This window comes from Colobus angolensis, unplaced genomic scaffold (assembly GCF_000951035.1).
Source record: "Colobus angolensis palliatus isolate OR3802 unplaced genomic scaffold, Cang.pa_1.0 Scaffold17, whole genome shotgun sequence".
Taxonomy (NCBI): domain Eukaryota; kingdom Metazoa; phylum Chordata; class Mammalia; order Primates; family Cercopithecidae; genus Colobus; species Colobus angolensis.
Window position 1 is genome coordinate 11,622,775 of NW_012114821.1, and position 16,568 is coordinate 11,639,342.

Genomic DNA, 16,568 nt, shown 5'->3' on the forward strand with positions numbered 1-16,568 from the left:
GTTCCAAACACACGGCTACATTATTTTCCCTTCAGGCTGAGAGTCTGAGGTCTCATTTGGCCACTGGCCACGGCAAGATTGTTCCGCGTTATTTTCTTTTCTTTTCTTTTCTTTTATTGGGGCAACAATGCTGCAGCTGAGCCTCTGTAGAAAGAGAATGACATTCTTTCCATTTTTTTTAAGAGGAGCAGTTAAAAATACACATTGGTGCATACTGCAATTATCATTCAGAATAAATGCAGGAACGGTGACATTAACTAATGGGAGTGTAGCAGCTGCCGGCTTGTTGAAAGCCATCCTCAGCACTGTGCAGAGGTGTCCAATGCTAATTGCTCCTTTAGTCTATCTGTCTGATGTCACGAGGGAATCCACTGAGTAAACGCAAGGCTGCTTTTTACCTCAGCATGGCCCAGAGTCAGCTTGTCCTCAATAAGGTGTTTGTTGGCCAGTGGGTAAAAAGCTACAATATGGACATAATTTCATTAACTTAAACATTAGCAGTGCCTTTGATTAGCTGGAATTGGCCAACAGAAGACTCAAGGAAAACCCATAACAGAATAATTATTAAAGAGGCACTAATGTTAACTGAAAACCAATCAAATGACAGATAGCACCAGGGGCTTGACCAGGTCTTTAATCCTCTGACCAATCTGCTGAGAAGCAGTGCTGTGCAACTTGTAGAAATGGGGCTTGGAGCTGGGAAATGACCACCAGCTTACACTTCGGCAAGCAGCAGGCATGGACTTCTCTCCAGCCCAGCCCAGAGTGTCAGCATCATGCCTTGCACTCTGGGTGCTTATATGACTGTTTTATTCATCTATTGATTCTGTCATACCCCCCATTCTAAAAAGGAATGGGGATGTCTTACAGAAACTCCACAAAACTAGAGAGAAAATTATATGCATTCCCAGCTGGGTGCGGTGGCTCACGCCTGTAATCCCAACATTTTGGGATGCTAAGGTAGGCAGATCGCTTGAGCTCAGGAGGTCGAGAGCAGTCTGGACAACATGGTGAAACCCTGTGTCTACCAAAACTACAAAATCTTAGCTGGGCGTGGGGATGTACATCTGTGGTCCCATCTACTTAGGATGCTGAGGAGAGGGGATCTCTTGAGCTCAGGGTGGAGGTTGCAGTGAGCCAAGATTGCACCACTGCACTTTAGCCTGAGCAACAGAGTGAGGCCCTATCTCACTAAAAAAAAAAATGCATTCCCAAAAGTATCTAGTGCAGAAGTTGGGGCTGGAGCTTTCTGATGAGAATCTAGCAGTCAAAGCTGCAAGATCCATGATGTGAGTGAGGTAAAAAGCAAACAGCAGAAAAGGTGGGGAGGGCACAGCAGGATACATGCTTAAGGCAGGCACCCCTTCTTAGAATCTACCTTGGACACCAATGGAGTGCTACAAAAGCCGTAGACCATGTATTAAATCATTTATTTTCATTCTCCACAGAGTCTTGCACCTACTGAATCACAGGTGATGCAATTTGCTCATCTGTAAATAATAATATCCACTTCAAAGGAATACTGTGAATGTCATTAGGCAACACATGTCAGCATGTCAATGGCTCAGCACACGCCTGCCATATGCGAGGGCTCAACATAAATGTGACACAAGGTTATTAACTTGGGTTAAAATTGTTTAAAGCAGACAAAACTGCTAAAGGTTACATAGTAGTGGGATGACATGTTTCAGCACTGGCCACCTGTGGGAGAGGTAGAAGAGGAAAGAGAGAATAGAAGAGGGAAAGGAAGAGGGGAAGAAGGCAAGAAATAAGAAGAGAGGTGAGAAACAAACAGAAGGGAATGGGAAATGGGAAAATCAGAGGAAGACAGGGAGAAGGGAGAGATGGAGTGGAGAGAAAGAAGAGGAAAATGAGAAGCGGGGAAGAAGAGAAGATGAAGGGGAGGGAAGAGGAGGGGAGGAGACCAAAGAGATTATCAATCTGATAAAAAACAGGAGCCCCTGCTCCTGAAGATTCCAGAGTGGGAGGAGGAAGAGGGAGCTCTCCCATCTTACTTGGCCTCTCCCCAGGCATAGAAGCCACATGTCTGTCTACTTCACTATTGTCCTGTCACCTCCTCCCGTGGAGAACAACCGAGCTCCTCTGTGCTTTGGTGATACAGAAATGGTCCTTCCCTCTGCCTCTCAGAAGCTGGGCAGGACCAACCCCTATCCGCTCACCCTTTCATTTACTCAAAAAATGACCGTAGATACCAGAGCAAGCAAACAGATAAACCCCGCCCTGGTGGAGATGCACTACTGGAGGACACAGGCAGAGAACTGGAAGTTACAACACGGGGTGTAAAATCTTCCACAACAAAAGCCCAAGACAGGAACCAAACCTAGAGGAACATGGGAAGTTCCCCAGAGAAAGGACTGAGGTTCCCTTGGAGTCTACCCACAAAGCAAGAGCTGAAAGCAGAACACAAGGAGGAAGCAGGATGTGCAAATCTCGGAGTTCAGCAGGAACATGGCAGATCCGGGAAACGGAGAGAGAATGGCCAAAGCTGGAACACAGGGCTGTGCTGGACAGGGCTGGGGAGGATCTCTAGCAGGAAGGAGAGACCAGGAACGGATGGCCTCAGAGAGTACAACGAGAAGCTAGACTTCTAAACCGTGTCTCATCAAAGTCTTTTGTAATGAGACAAGAAGATCCTCTTGGTTGTTTTGTTTTGTTTTGTTTTGTCTCCAGGAAGAGCCTCTGATGGCAGTACGAGAGGGGACCAGGCTGGAGAAGGAGCCAGAAGATATTGTGAAGGCTGTAACAGGCAGCTAGAGAGAACCTAGGAAGAGTGCAGGGTGCTTGGGAAGATATCCAAGGACTGGCTACTCAGGAGACTGGATTTGTTGGACTGTATGTAGTATTGGGTGTTGGGTTGTGGGGAGATGCAGAGAAAGTCAAAGATAACTCTAGGGCTTCAGGTCTGGACAAATGGTGGAGGGAGATGCTGTCCCTGAGACAGAGAAAGGGAAAGAAGCTAGTTGGTCTTGTAAAGGTTTGTGGTCTTATGGGAAGGCCATGTAAATTGCACAGAGAAGTTGGATATTTGGGTCTAGAATAGAGGTCAGCAAACTGTAAGAATGGCCAAGGAGAGGATGTTTTTGGTTTTGTGGGTTGTACGATCCTTGCTACAACTACTCATCACCACTGTTGTAGCTAGAAAGCAGTCGCAGATGATGCGAAAACCATTGGATGTGGGTGTGTTCCAGCAAAACTGATTTACCAAGGTGGTGACAGGCTGGGTTTGGCTAGAGGGCCACTGCATGCTGACCACTGATTGAGAGCACCAGATAGATGTCTGGGCTGGAAATATTCAGGGAAAGTGATTTGAAGTAATGAGTGTGGATTATATAGAGAGACATAGATTTAGATATATCTATTAAGACAATCTATTTTTCTATGTATAGATACATAGATGTTGAGAGATTTATTTTAAGGAATTGGCTCACATGACTATGGGCCTGGCAAATCTGAAGTCTGAAGGGCTTGGTATCAGGCTAGGAACTCAGGCAGGAGTTGATGCTGAAGTCTTGAGACAGAATTTCTTTCTTTCTGGGAAACCTCAGTGTTTGCTTTTACGGCCTGCAAGGAATTGGATGAGGCCTACCCTCATTATCGAGGGTAATCCGTATTCCTTAAAGTCAACCGCGTCTGCAAAATACCTGCCCAGTGCACCTGGATTAGCTTTCAATTAAATGACTACTATATAGCCTAGCTGAGTGGACACATGAAAGTCACCATCACAGGGGTCATCTTAGAATTCTGCTATTCCACTTTTGTAAGCAGCCACATCATGCTAATAACCCATGTTGTGGTTGTGGTCAATGAAGACCCCAATATATTAAGGTATCATTTCTGTTTTGATCCCAGATGCCCCAAGTGCCTATATCTATATCTATATCTATATCTATATCTATAGATACATATATATCTGTTGCCCAGGCTGGAGTGCAGTGGCATCATCTTGGCTCGCTACAACCTCTGCCTCCCAGGTTCAAGCGATTCTCCTGCCTCAGCCTCCCAAGTAGCTGGGATTACAGGCATGTGGCACCACGCCCAGCTAATTTTTGTATTTTTAATAGATATGAGGTTTCACCATGTTGGTCAGGCTAGTCTCGAACCCCTGACATCAAGTGATCCTCCCGCCTCAGCCTCCCAAGCTGCTGGGATTACAGGCATGAACCACTGCACCCAGCCCACTGCCCATATCAGTATCGATGTTCCAGGTTATGTCTGCCTTTGTCCAAGAGCAGAACAGTATTCACTGCCTTTCCCTGCCTGAAAAAGCCCCATTAAATGCCTCTCAGGTATGATGGCCACCCAGCGCCCTCCCTTCTCTGAGGCTCATGGGTTCAGAAGGTTGTGAAAGGGGTCACAAACCTCCTGCCTCCTTCCTCACGCAAACCCCAGTCGTGAGTGCCTGCGTATCCGCAGTAGAGGAGCCCTGTGCGCTGGCAATTCTTCAGTGGGAGAAAGGCATTTGCAAAGCCTAATAATGGCACCATACATATGTATACATTTTACACAAAGCCCGTTTATTTTAAAAAATCAATTTCTCTCCTACAGATGGCACATTGCATAAAGAAACACGAACCCAGCAGCACTCCTGCCAGCGGCAATTCTGAGAGCTCATTTCCGTGTTGCCAAGACATTACATGGGAAGGCATGTGTGTTTAAGGGCACCCAATTGTTTCTGTACCAGAACAGCAGCAACATCCTGGGCAGGCCTTTCCTCTGGAGTTCAAGTGCAGGTCGTACTGGCGCACAACACGGCCTAAAGGGACCATGGAGGAGGAAGGGACCCTAAATCCAGGCCAAATGGGAGCAGGGTGGTCCTCAGGTAAGTGCCAAGAACATAGTGCCTGGAAAGTTTAGTGCATTCCCTCAGTTTCTCCAGTTATAAACATTCAGGATCTGATGACTTCCTTATGAAAGGTAAGGTGGATTTGCCGCCTTCTAGATAGCACGCACCACCCCACCCACATCCCACATCACCTCACCTATATCCACACACATTGGCAACAGAACTGACAGTCAGCTTGCTTTTCCAGGAATACAAGCATGTTCAATACTACTGGGCACACACGTTTTATTGCAAATCACACCACAATGTGGAAGCAGACATGACTGTCACTGTGACTGTGACTGTCATTCTCTGCCTCACCTTTGACAATGGTTGCCACCGGTGTGGATGTTTCCGGGAGGCTTCTGCTCCCCTGGTGCTAGTAGCATCTTACCTCAAACATGCACAGCACAGCCCTGCTTTCTCTGCCATTGGAAGGGCACTGCTCCTACAGTGATGTTCCTCCAGCCTATATGTACAAGCATAGATCAGACCTATAGGGGTGTAAGCAGCCCTGGGGCTGCCCTCAATTAAGGAGGCAAGGTGGGAACCAAAAGCCTCCTTCCCTCCCTGCTGACACTTACCAGCAGCATCCTGAGTGTTTTGCAGACAGCCCTGGAGAAACCGCACTCCACAGCCTACAGCAGCATCCTCAATAACACACCTGGCACTGGTGTTCCCTTCTTCCCTGCTTCCTCACTCCTTGATAACCTGCCAAATAAACTATCTAGGTAGAAGTCCTCATCCCAGCTCCTTCTGATTTCAGGAGGACCCCAGCTAGAACACTATCTCTGGAACCCATGGTGCCCTCTCACTAAAGTGCTCCAATGTTGGCACAAAACCTACCGAATTGTTGGTGCTGACTCTCTATATCCATGATTCAACCAGAACAACATTGATTGGTTAAAAGGTGCATTAATAAACTTGACTCTGGAAACAACAAGTCCCTGAAAAATTTATATCTCTAGGAAATTAAGAAACTATGGTAATCCGGGGAGGCTGAGGTGATTTCGAACATGATTTCAGGAAGAAGCAAGTATCTACTTAAACTGAGTGGTACAGGCTGGGCGCGGTGGCTCACACCTGTAATCCCAGCACTTTGGGAGACTGAGGTGGGCGGATCACAAGGTCAGGAGATTGAGACCATCCTGGCTAACATGGTGAAACCCTGTCTCTACTGAAAATACAAAAAATTAGCCAGGCATGGTGGCGGGCACCTGTAGTTCCAGCTACGCGGGGGGCTGAGGAGGGAGAATTGCATGAACCTGGGAGGCGAAAGTTGCAGTGAGCTGAGATCATGCCACTGCACTCCAGCCTGGGCAACAGAACGAGACTCTATCTCAACAAAAAAAAAAAAGAAAAGAGAAAAGAAGAAGAGAAAAGAAGAGAAGAGAAGAGAAGAGAAGAGAAGAGGAGAAGAAACCAAACGACGGTAATCCCTTTGCAACCTCAAACTTCCATCCAAGGAAATTATAATCCATTCACCTTTACTTCTCCACACTTACTTTCAACAATGCTGTGGGTCAAGTGTGTAGAGGGGAGGACACTCACAAAACATACTGGCACAATAGCAGTGAGGGGATTGGGGCCAGAGCCAGAGTAGAGATTTTTTGCAATGAGATCTTGGGATGGAAAGGAAGCAAAATACACTCTCATCCTGCAGTCTGCTTTCCCTGAAGTGCTGCAGAAAGGAGGAAATTTTGTGTTGAGGGCCTCCAGACCATGAACAGGCAATGCTCTCTAGAAGGTAGAGCAGAGGGAAATCAAAAAGGTGACAAATATAGGGTCAACAACCAGACACATAAAATAAGAGTCTTGTGTCTACACAAACAGTATTTTGTATCAGCCTGAATAAAAGAGGTTGTGCTGTGTAACAAATAATGCAACATCTCAGTGACCTAAAGCCACCGACTTTTACTTCGCGCTTAGGTTGGCTGCCCATTAATGGCTATGCTCCATGCTGTCTTCCCTCCAGGACCAGGCTGATAGGGCAGCCCCTGTCAGATTCATGACCATGATTGCAGGGGAAGAGTTGGCAAATTGCTCACCGGCCCTCAAAGCTCCCACCCAGGTGTAACGCATCTCACTTTTGCTTGCTTGTCATTGGCAAACACCCATCACATGGCCGCACCTAAAGGTTAAAAAATACAATCTGGCCTGGCGCGGTGGCTCGTGCCTGTAATCCCAGCACTTTGGGAGGCCAAGGCGAGCAGATCACTTGAGCCCAGGAGTTGGAGACCAGCCTGGGCAACATGGAGAAACCCCATGTCTACAAAATATACAAAAATTAGCCAGGTGTGGTGGCATACACATGTAGTCCCAGCTACTTGGGGGACTAAGACAGGAGGATCACTTGAACCTGAAGGTCAAGGCTGCAGTGAGCCAAGATGACACCACTGCCCACCAGCCTGGGTGACAAAGTGAGACTCTGTTTCAAAAAAAACAAAAAAATACGAAAATACAGTCTTACCAGAGGGCAGAGAACTAGAAATACCTGGTAAAGAACAATGTTAATTTCTACAAACAGCATTTGTGAACACCTCCTCCAGGCCTTAGAAGGGGAAGCTCCTGGACTTTCGGGACACAAAGGATGCTAAATGGGTATCCCATGTGTAATTGCTTTTTATTTTTCTTGCAATTTTCAGGTACAGAAAATCCTATTCACACTTTGGTCACCTGTAGTCTATATTATTGTCTTAAAAATTTTTATTAATGTATATCCATGAATTTTAAAGTAGTCACATTTTAGTTACATAGAAATGTAACTATTTCAATGTAGCATTTAAAATTTATTTTATTTTTAATGTAATTTTATTTATATATGAAGGCATTCATCTTTGCACTCAAGGACTTCAGCCACCCTCGTTCTTTTTTCCTATAAAGCCCTATATTCTGGAATCACACATTTGCCTCTTCTGAGTAACTTTATGACCTCTTTTTTGGTGCTTGGGGAACCCCATCACAGAAAACCAATTCCACAGTCCTAATGTTGAGGAGCATCCCATATTAAGGGCAAAAATAAGCATGAAAAGGAGAGGGAGAGAAACAAAAATCAAATAACCAAGAAGTTCAGATAACCAAGAAGGTCTGAATAACCAAGAAGGTCAGAATGAAGACAGAGAGGGACAGGGGCTGATGTGTAGAGGGCCCATCTGTCCCACGCCCTTGCCGCGTGAGGTGGCTGATCAGAGGGCAGCCTTGCAGGGGATTGCAACTGCAGAAGAGCTCTTCAGAAATGCAGAGCTGTCCTTCCAGGCAGCCCTAGTCCTTCCCATGCAGCTTGAGCCTTAATTTAGGAATGTGGTCCTCAGGCCTCGGGGGGACCACCTCCGCACACTGTGGTGCCAGGGCCCCAAAGCCTGTGGGGCTGGTGGTGAAGGAGGAATCTGAGGTTCAACCTGGGGACCAGGAGGGTCATCTCAGCCTAAGGATCCGCCCTGCAACGCGGCCCAGAGACTTGTCCTCCTCACCCGGCCACGCAGGATCACCCCCAATGCGCACACTCCAAACCATGTGTCTCCCTCCTACCTAACCATGGCAACGCCCCCTCTCAGAACCCACCCACTGAGAATTCACTACCAAATTTGAGAATTGAAGCAGGAAGGGCCTTCATGGAAGAGAAGAAAGTCTTTCTGTTTGTCTGTCTCTTGCTCAGTAACCAAATGCATCTCAATAATAAAATAACCCAGAGGGAAGGAGCATCAGGAAAATGGGTTTATTTATGGTTTCTAGCCAGGACTGTACTTAAGTTTTTCTGATATACATAATTAGTTGAGGAGGGAAAGATCACTGACTTTTCCAGCACCATGTCTTCATTAGGCATATGGTCCTTAGGCCTTGTGGGAACTGCCTCTGCACCTGTGGTGCAGGTGCCCTAAAGCCCGTGGGGTTGGTAATGGAGGAGGAAAAACTGAGGTTCAGCTCAAGAATCGTGTGCTCTGGAAGAGGAGATACCCAGGGCCCACATGCTGCCTGTGACCGTCCACAAGGTTTGTGTCTCTGCACAAGTCCCTTAGCACCTCTGAGTCTATCTCCTCAGCTCTAAAATAGAAAACAAGAAGAAGCTGGATTAAAGACTGGCAAAGGTCCCTTTCCACTCTAAATAACATACTGTTATGAATGCCAGGATTTGGGCCCCATTTTACACCAGTCTAGAATATGCTAAAAAACTTTGACACTTTATCCTCTCCACCTGGGCTACACTTGACCCTTCCTCTTATGCAGGCAAAGTCCCTGGAGGCAGACTCCATGTCCCCCCTTGGTTTTGCTGCGTCCCCACCCAAAATCTCATCTTGAATTATAATCCCTATAACCTCCATAATTCCCGTAATTCCCTTGTGTTAAGGGAAAGACGAGGTGGAGGTAATAGAATCATGGGGGCGGTTTCCCCCATGCTCTTCTCATGATAGTGAGTCAGTTATCATGAGATCTGATGTTTTTATAAGGGGTTCTTCCCCGCTTTGCTTGGCATTTCTCCTTCATGCCGCCTTCTGAAGAAAGTGCCTTGCTTCCTCTTCCCCTTCCACCATGATTGTAAGTTTCCTGAGGCCTCCCCAGCCATGCTGAACTGTGAGTCAATTAAACCTCTCTTTTCTTTGTAAATTACCCAGCCGTTGACAGTTCTTTACACCATTATGGAAACAGAATAATATACCCCTCCTACATCCTCCCTCTGACTGTCCAGAAGTGGAGATGCATCATAGATATTCTTTCAAGAGACATCTTGAGACCACACAGACGATAAACCCTTCTAGGCCTCAGTGTTCTTTGCCCTTGTCAGCTTTACTTAGATATGTTAATTCACTTGTAATAAGAGTTCACATTTTCTTGACACTTGTTATATGTCAGGCATTGCTTTAAACAGTTCCTTTTTCTAAACTTTCTCATATTCAGTCCTCAGTAACGTGATGAGTCAGATGCTATTATCATTAGCCCCATTTCACAGATGAGTTCACTGAGACACAGAAAGGTAAGTACCTTTCCCAAGGTCATACCTCTAGGGAGGTGAGCAGCAGGACCAGCAAGTCCAGCTTAAGAGTCTATGTCCTTCCATTTCTATTGATCTATCCACCCACCCACTTCTAAAGGCTTCGCTCTGCTCATGCCTCTTCCCTTCTTCTAAAGGTCAGCCACCATTTCTCTGCTCAGGATTATACAGTGTCTTTGTTTCAAGACAGTTGCTATCTGTGTACAACTATGGCCTCCCATCATCTCTCAAAACAAAAGCCTGAGAATAGGAGAGATGAAAATGCAAATTTTGTAAGATTGTGTGTGTGTGTGGGGGGGCAGCGAGGCCAAGGACTCTGTGCCAATGTCAGCTGTGAATGGAGCTGGGGGTCTCCACCGTGTCCCTTCCTCATCCTCATCCACTAAACCCCAGCAGGCCAGCTCTACTGCAAGAAACTCTCTACTCTAGCCCAGAAGATATTTTCTGATTTCACCTCCTTGGAGTTTTCATTTCAGCAATGAATCTTATCAAATAGCTATTGCTCCAGAAGCATTTTCAAAGAAGAAATGAAAACCACAATCACCAAGGTGAGGAAACAGATGCATTTTATTCAGTTGTAGAAGTGAGGAGACCAAAATCACTCTCCTACCTGGAAAATATGCTCTTGTTGGCCCTTGATCCAGGCTTCTCTGTGTTTCTGACATCAGACAAAGAGCAGCAAAGGATTTTACCCAGCGATGCCTGTCTGCAGTCTCCCCGGGCCCTGTCTCTGCCCTCACTCATCTCTGGAAGATGAGGCCTGGTGGAATGAGCATCTGTCCATGGCTCCATTTCCTTCCCTGTCAGATGATGAGACTAACACCTGACCCACCGGCGGTCACCAGCATTAAATCCACATGGCATGCAAAGTCTACCAAAGAGCCCCGAGCACCGGAGGGTGTCTGTGAATGACAGTTGAATTCAAATGGAAAAGGATCTTGAGAATGAATGTGTTTGATGAGCTCAAATTGGGCAAATTCTGGCTACCAGGTGGTTGTTTAGATGCTATCTGAGAAAGAAATCCATCTCTTCACTCAGAGTTTGCAGAAATATAAAAAGACAAATATGCATATAACCAGTGCTAACTCAGACACAGGGAGATTGTCTTGTTATTTCAGGCACAACCAGAGTAGTTTCTGCTGTGGCCGTTGAGCACTTTGCTTGTAGAGTCTCAGATGAATGGCAAAATACAGAACATCCATGAGATCAACAAACATAATTATGCAATCATAACTTTCATCTATGGAGCACCTTCCATGTGTCCCGCATTGTGTTCATATTAGCTCCACTCATCCTGAGAGCTCTTTCATGCTTCCCATTGCAGAGATGAGAAAAAAGACCTCATTTGCTCAAAAATAGAAAACGTGGTTGGATCCAATGTCCCTAAGGTTCACTGGAGATGGTGATTATCATTCCCTTTTCCTAGGTGAAGAAGTTGAAGTGGCTTGTCCATCTGAGCCAGTCAGGAATGGAATCTGGTCTACGTATTAGGTCTTGCTGACTCCAGATCCCATGGCATCAAGGACTATTCACCAGCAAACTCAGCCCCTGATGAAGCCCATGATGCAGCAAACCGGGACCCTAACTCGGGGGTCAGGTGAACCTTCCACAGCCCAGCAGCTTGGTAGGAGAAACCTGCCAGAGGATGTGAGCACAGATGCTGAGGACAGTCCTGAAGCACTCTTTCTGTATCAGCAGTTCAGAGTCCCGGTGTTACTGAAGGAGAGGTGCCATAGCAGAGATAAAATATGAGGTGCTATGGGGATGCAGAAAAATGAGTCAGAAGTGGGGGCCTCAGGAGGGAAGCAGAGGTTAAGCCATGGCAACCTTGACTTTGCCCAGGACTGCAGACTCTCTGCTGCCCATGATGGGGAGCCTTTGAAGCAAGGATCTGGCAGGGTCAGGTTTGTGGGTTAGAATGAGCTCTCTGCAGGAAGAGTTGAGGGTGCAGGAAGCTGGGTCTGCACGGAAGAGGATTGGTGGCCCGAGTTGCAAGGAGATCTTGGGAAACAAAGAACTGTTTGGCTTTTTTCTTTTTATTTTCTCTTTCTTTCTTTTCTTTTCTTTTCTTTTTTTTTTTTTTTTTTTGGTGCCTTTTTCATCAGTCTCCATTTCTTGGTGATGAGAGGAGCTAAGAACTTCAGAGTAGGGGCTGTCACTGATACATGTGCTTATGGCACGACATTTATTATTCACCTGGTTTGTTCATTGATGTATCTGTAGCCCCTAGAAGAGTGCTTAGTACAGGGTAGGGACTCAGTGATATCCATCAAATAAATATGTGAATAAGTGAACCATGGAAAGATGGCAAGAGCTGGGTGGGGGTGGAGTATGAGAGTACCCGGCCCCCAAATTTTACACTGGAGCCCTCAGAGGATTCACCTCATAGCCTGCGCCTGACTCCAACCTGGTGGGAATCTGAGAACCCGGTATGTGCCAGGCACAGTTTTGGTCCTGGGGTTGGAGAGGACATAGGGATGAAAACCGTGTGGCTGTCTGCCCCGCACAGACCGAGCATCTCCCAGGCATGTGGGTTTCCACCTCAGTGAGCAGAAGAATGAACAAAGACTTCTTTGTCTTTGGGACTCTTTCCAGAGACATGGAGGCCAGGGATAGAAGCAAGATGTGGCGAAGTGAGATCCCCGTTAGTGCGGATCAGCCTGAGACTTCCCACTTTAATGCTGGGAGAAGCTTCTCTGGGCCAGGCTACCTGCCCAAACAATGCCCCGTGGGAGGTTGAATAAAGGCCACTGAAGACGTACATGTCCTAATGCCTTATCAGAACCTGTGACTATGTGGCCTTCCATGGTGTCTTAGTCTGCTCAGGCTGCCTTAACAACATACTATGGACTGGGTGGCTTAAAAACAATTTTGTTTTTTCTTAGTTCTGGAGCCTGGAAAGTTCAAGGTCAAGGCGCCAGCTGACTCAGTTTCTGGTAGCAACAGTTCAAGGTTGATGTTATTAAGATGCCCACTTTTTGTTTTTAGAGGGGAGAGAGAGGATGTTGTATATTTAATTTCAATGTATTTCATAGGTTTATGCATTTAAGTTTTTTGTTTCTTGTGTCAGTATTGGCTTTTCACATTTTTTTCCAAAATTAATGTGTTTAATATAGGTTTCAAAATTATTGGTGTATGGCTGTTCATGACACTCTTTTATAGTTTTAAAAACATCTGTATACAATTTTTTACTAATTCTATCAACCTGTTTTATTTTTCTTTTTTGTAAGATTTTTTTCAGCAAAATCAGTATCCCTGAAGCTTTTGAAGATTATTTACTCACAGAAATAAGGTTCTGCTTTTTGGGTTATCGACCTCAGGTTGGTTACAGTAGATACCAATAAAAATATATATTTAGTATTTAAGGATTGAAATTCAACTGAATTTAGGCAATGCATTTACTATAAAGCTTGTAAATAAAATATCGATTGGGAAAAAAAAAAAAGATGCCCACTTTAGAGATGGTAACAGTGAGGCTCTTCCAAGATTACACAAGGGGTTAGTGACTTTGATTAGATAAGATCAGTTGGCTCCATTTAATGCAAAGCTGCCTGGGCACCTGGTATATACCAGGCACAGTTCTGGTCCCACATAGGGGGACAGATATAAAAACCATGTGGCCCTCTGCTCTGCACAGACTGTGTGTGTGTCTCCAAACCCTATGGGGTCCTGCTTCTTTGTTGCTCTGAGTGGAGTGAACTGTCCATCTCTCAGCAACTCCAAGACGGCAGGTTTCCCTGTAACTGACCACCCACCAGAGCCCTCTGTTCCTGGCTTGCAGATGGCTGGCTCTCCTCTTGTTGCATCCTTATGTGGTCTTCTTTCTGTGCTTGCTGTCACAAGGCCACTAATCCCCTTGTGAGGGCCCAATCTCAGGATCCAGTGTAAACACTAACCCTCCCAAAGGCCCCGTCTCCAAAGACCATCACATTGAGGATTAGGGCTTCAACATATGGATATTGAGGGAGCACAAGCGTTCAGTACATAACACAAAGGGACTTTGCAAATAGGAAATTACCCTGGATTATCTGGATAGGCCCAGTGTCATCACAAAGGACCTTATAAGAAGGAAGCAGGAGGGCCGAAGTCAGAGAAACAGAAATAAAGTTAGAGTGACGTGGCCATGAGCCAAGGAAGACAGGCTGCCCCTAGAGGCCGGAAAAAGGAAGGAAGCAGATTTGCCCCTAGAGCATCCAGGAGGAATGTGGCTCTGCCCACACTGTGATTTTAGATTTTTCCCCTGCAGGACTGTATAAAGATGAATTTGTGTCTTTCAAACCACTAAGTTCATGGTCATTTGTTACAGCAGCAAGAAGAAGCTGCAATATACCCTCTGACTCCCTCCTTAACCACCTGCATTTCAGCCTCAGGAGAGTCTAAAACTAGAGCCCTGATTCCCTCAAGTATTGCTAGGACATACTGGAGATTTGAAAATGTTGTTAGCCAACAACTAAGGAGAATACCAGGGAACTAAACAGTCTGACTTGCAAAGAACAAATTCTGCTCCCTCCCTACCAGCTTGTTCCCTTTCCATACGTTGTCTCCAGATACTGACGTTCTAATACATTCGGAACAACCCATATTAACACAAAGGCCACTTCAGAAAAAAATTAAAATATTTACAAGCTCTAACTTTTTTTCATTCAAGATGAAAATAGCTTTACCGGGCCCTAGGCAGATAATGTACAGCAGAGAAAACTATTAGAATTGAGCAATTCCCGTGGGGAAACTAGCATGTTCAGACTCTAAATTAACATTTGGAAGAGGTGCACAGTAGCAACTGAGAGGCAGCTTTCTAATCTTTTGTTAAAGTTCATAAAGATTGTCTACGTCCATTTCTCATTTAATCTTTAAAACAGTCCAAGGTTGATGTTAGTAAGATCCCCACTTTACAGCTGGGAACAATGAGGCTCTTCCAATATTACACAAGGGGTTAGTGACTTGGATTAGACTAGATCAGTCGGGTCTGTCTAGTGCAATGTTGTCACGTCGTCTGAGCATCTGCTATGTGCCAGGCACGGTTTCGGTCCCAGGTAGGCAGACAGACATGGGGGCCATATTGCCCTCTGCCCTGCACAGACTGTGTGTATATCTCCCAGGCCTATGGGGTCCTCCCACTTTGTTGGTCTGAGCAGAGTGAACTGTGCAGCTCTCAGCAGCTCCAAGGGGGCAGTTTTCCCCAGAACCGACCGCCCACTAGAACCCTCATGGGGCCCCCGGCACAGACCTTAGACCTACCTCACCTGCCCACAGGAGCACTGGGACTTTGGGATAAGGAAGGGGAACTTTTCCTCTAAGTCTGTGGGATCTCCTTGAGGAATCCACCTGCACTCATCCAAACCCATCTATGGAATATAAATCAAAAGTGGTGTTTCAAGTAGATGGGGCCCACTCACAACTGGGGGCACGGGGAGGAGTCATGCATTACCTTCCTTTTGTAACCACAGACATCTTCATGTTAAAAAGAGAAAAATCAAAACAGAGGAAATCCACTCCTTTCTGCCTGCTGGGCTCCTTCCAAGGACCCACCTTTTCCCCCCAGTGACTGACAGATGACACCTGCCCCGGCCCCCGGTTGATGTGACTCTGCCTTAGTTGGTGTGACCTTCATGGGCCTGAGATCAAACCACCCTGGAGTGATGTCATTGCCAGAGCATTTAGAAAACAGGAACCACTCTCAGGAAGCAATGGGGAGGGGTCGCCCTGCAGCCTTCCGGGTGGAAACAGCTGGGAGGCAGACAGAGAACCTAAAATAGCAACTCTGTGGACCCAAGCAGAGGATGAATACACAGCAGGCCGTGATGGCAATTCTCCAGCCCTCCGTCATCAGGCAATCCTTATCTCACAGTTCACACAAGAAGGCAGAAATCTCCACCAGTATCCAGGCTGGGAGATTTGGAATCTGCTCAGCCCCATCGTATTGGTTTGTTCTCACATTGCTATACCTGCAACTGGGTAATTTATAAAGAAAAGAAGTTTAATTGGTTCATGGCTCTGCAGGCTGTACAGGAAGCATGGTGCTGGCGTCTGTTCAGTTTCTGGTGAAGCCTCATTGAGTTTTCAATCATGGTGGAAGACAAAGGGGGAATAGGCATGTCACAAGGCAGAAGCAGGAGCAAGCTAGAGAGAGCATCGGGAAAGGTGACACAGACTTAAACAACCAGATCTCGTGTGAACTCAGAGCAAGAGCTCACTTATCACAAAAGGGATGGCTCAAGCAGTTCATGAGGGATCCACCCCCATGACCCAAACGCCTCGCACCAGAATCCACCTCCAACACTGGAGATTACAATTCAACAAGAAACTTGGGAAGGGACAAATAGCCAAAGTATATCACCCTCCTCTGGCTTAATGGCCACCTCCTAAGAGCCACGTGCTTTCCACTCATCAATGGAGGCCATGCAGGTGTCGTGCACGACAACACTGTCAGATGATGGCCAAAAGCATACCTATCCATCCATCCCCTTGAAGCTCACTTGAAGTCCATCTCAGAAGAACAGTGGGGTTCCCTTTCCTCTCTGGTTTTCCTTCTCCTGTGATTGCATAATGTGAATTCATTCCCTTCTGCACTCACACCCCACTCCAGGATCCACCTTGGATGGGAGCACCTGATATTTGAGTTTCCATGAGACGGGCCCTACCCTGTACCAAGTGAGCAACTCCTCTCTGTCTTTACTCAGGCCCAGTGCTGTTCCATCCCATCTTGTCCTGTCCTACCATCTACAGAGGAACCCTGTG

At 46.3% G+C, this 16,568-nt stretch overlaps 1 long non-coding RNA gene across 1 annotated transcript; it reads left to right on the top strand.

Annotated features, from left to right (window-relative positions):
* Positions 1 to 4,562: 4,562 nt before the first annotated feature.
* Positions 4,563 to 5,783, top strand: LOC105509047. Its single transcript, XR_001001372.1, has 2 exons — positions 4,563 to 4,840; positions 5,610 to 5,783. It is a non-coding gene; the product is annotated as an uncharacterized LOC105509047 (long non-coding RNA).
* Positions 5,784 to 16,568: the final 10,785 nt, after the last annotated feature.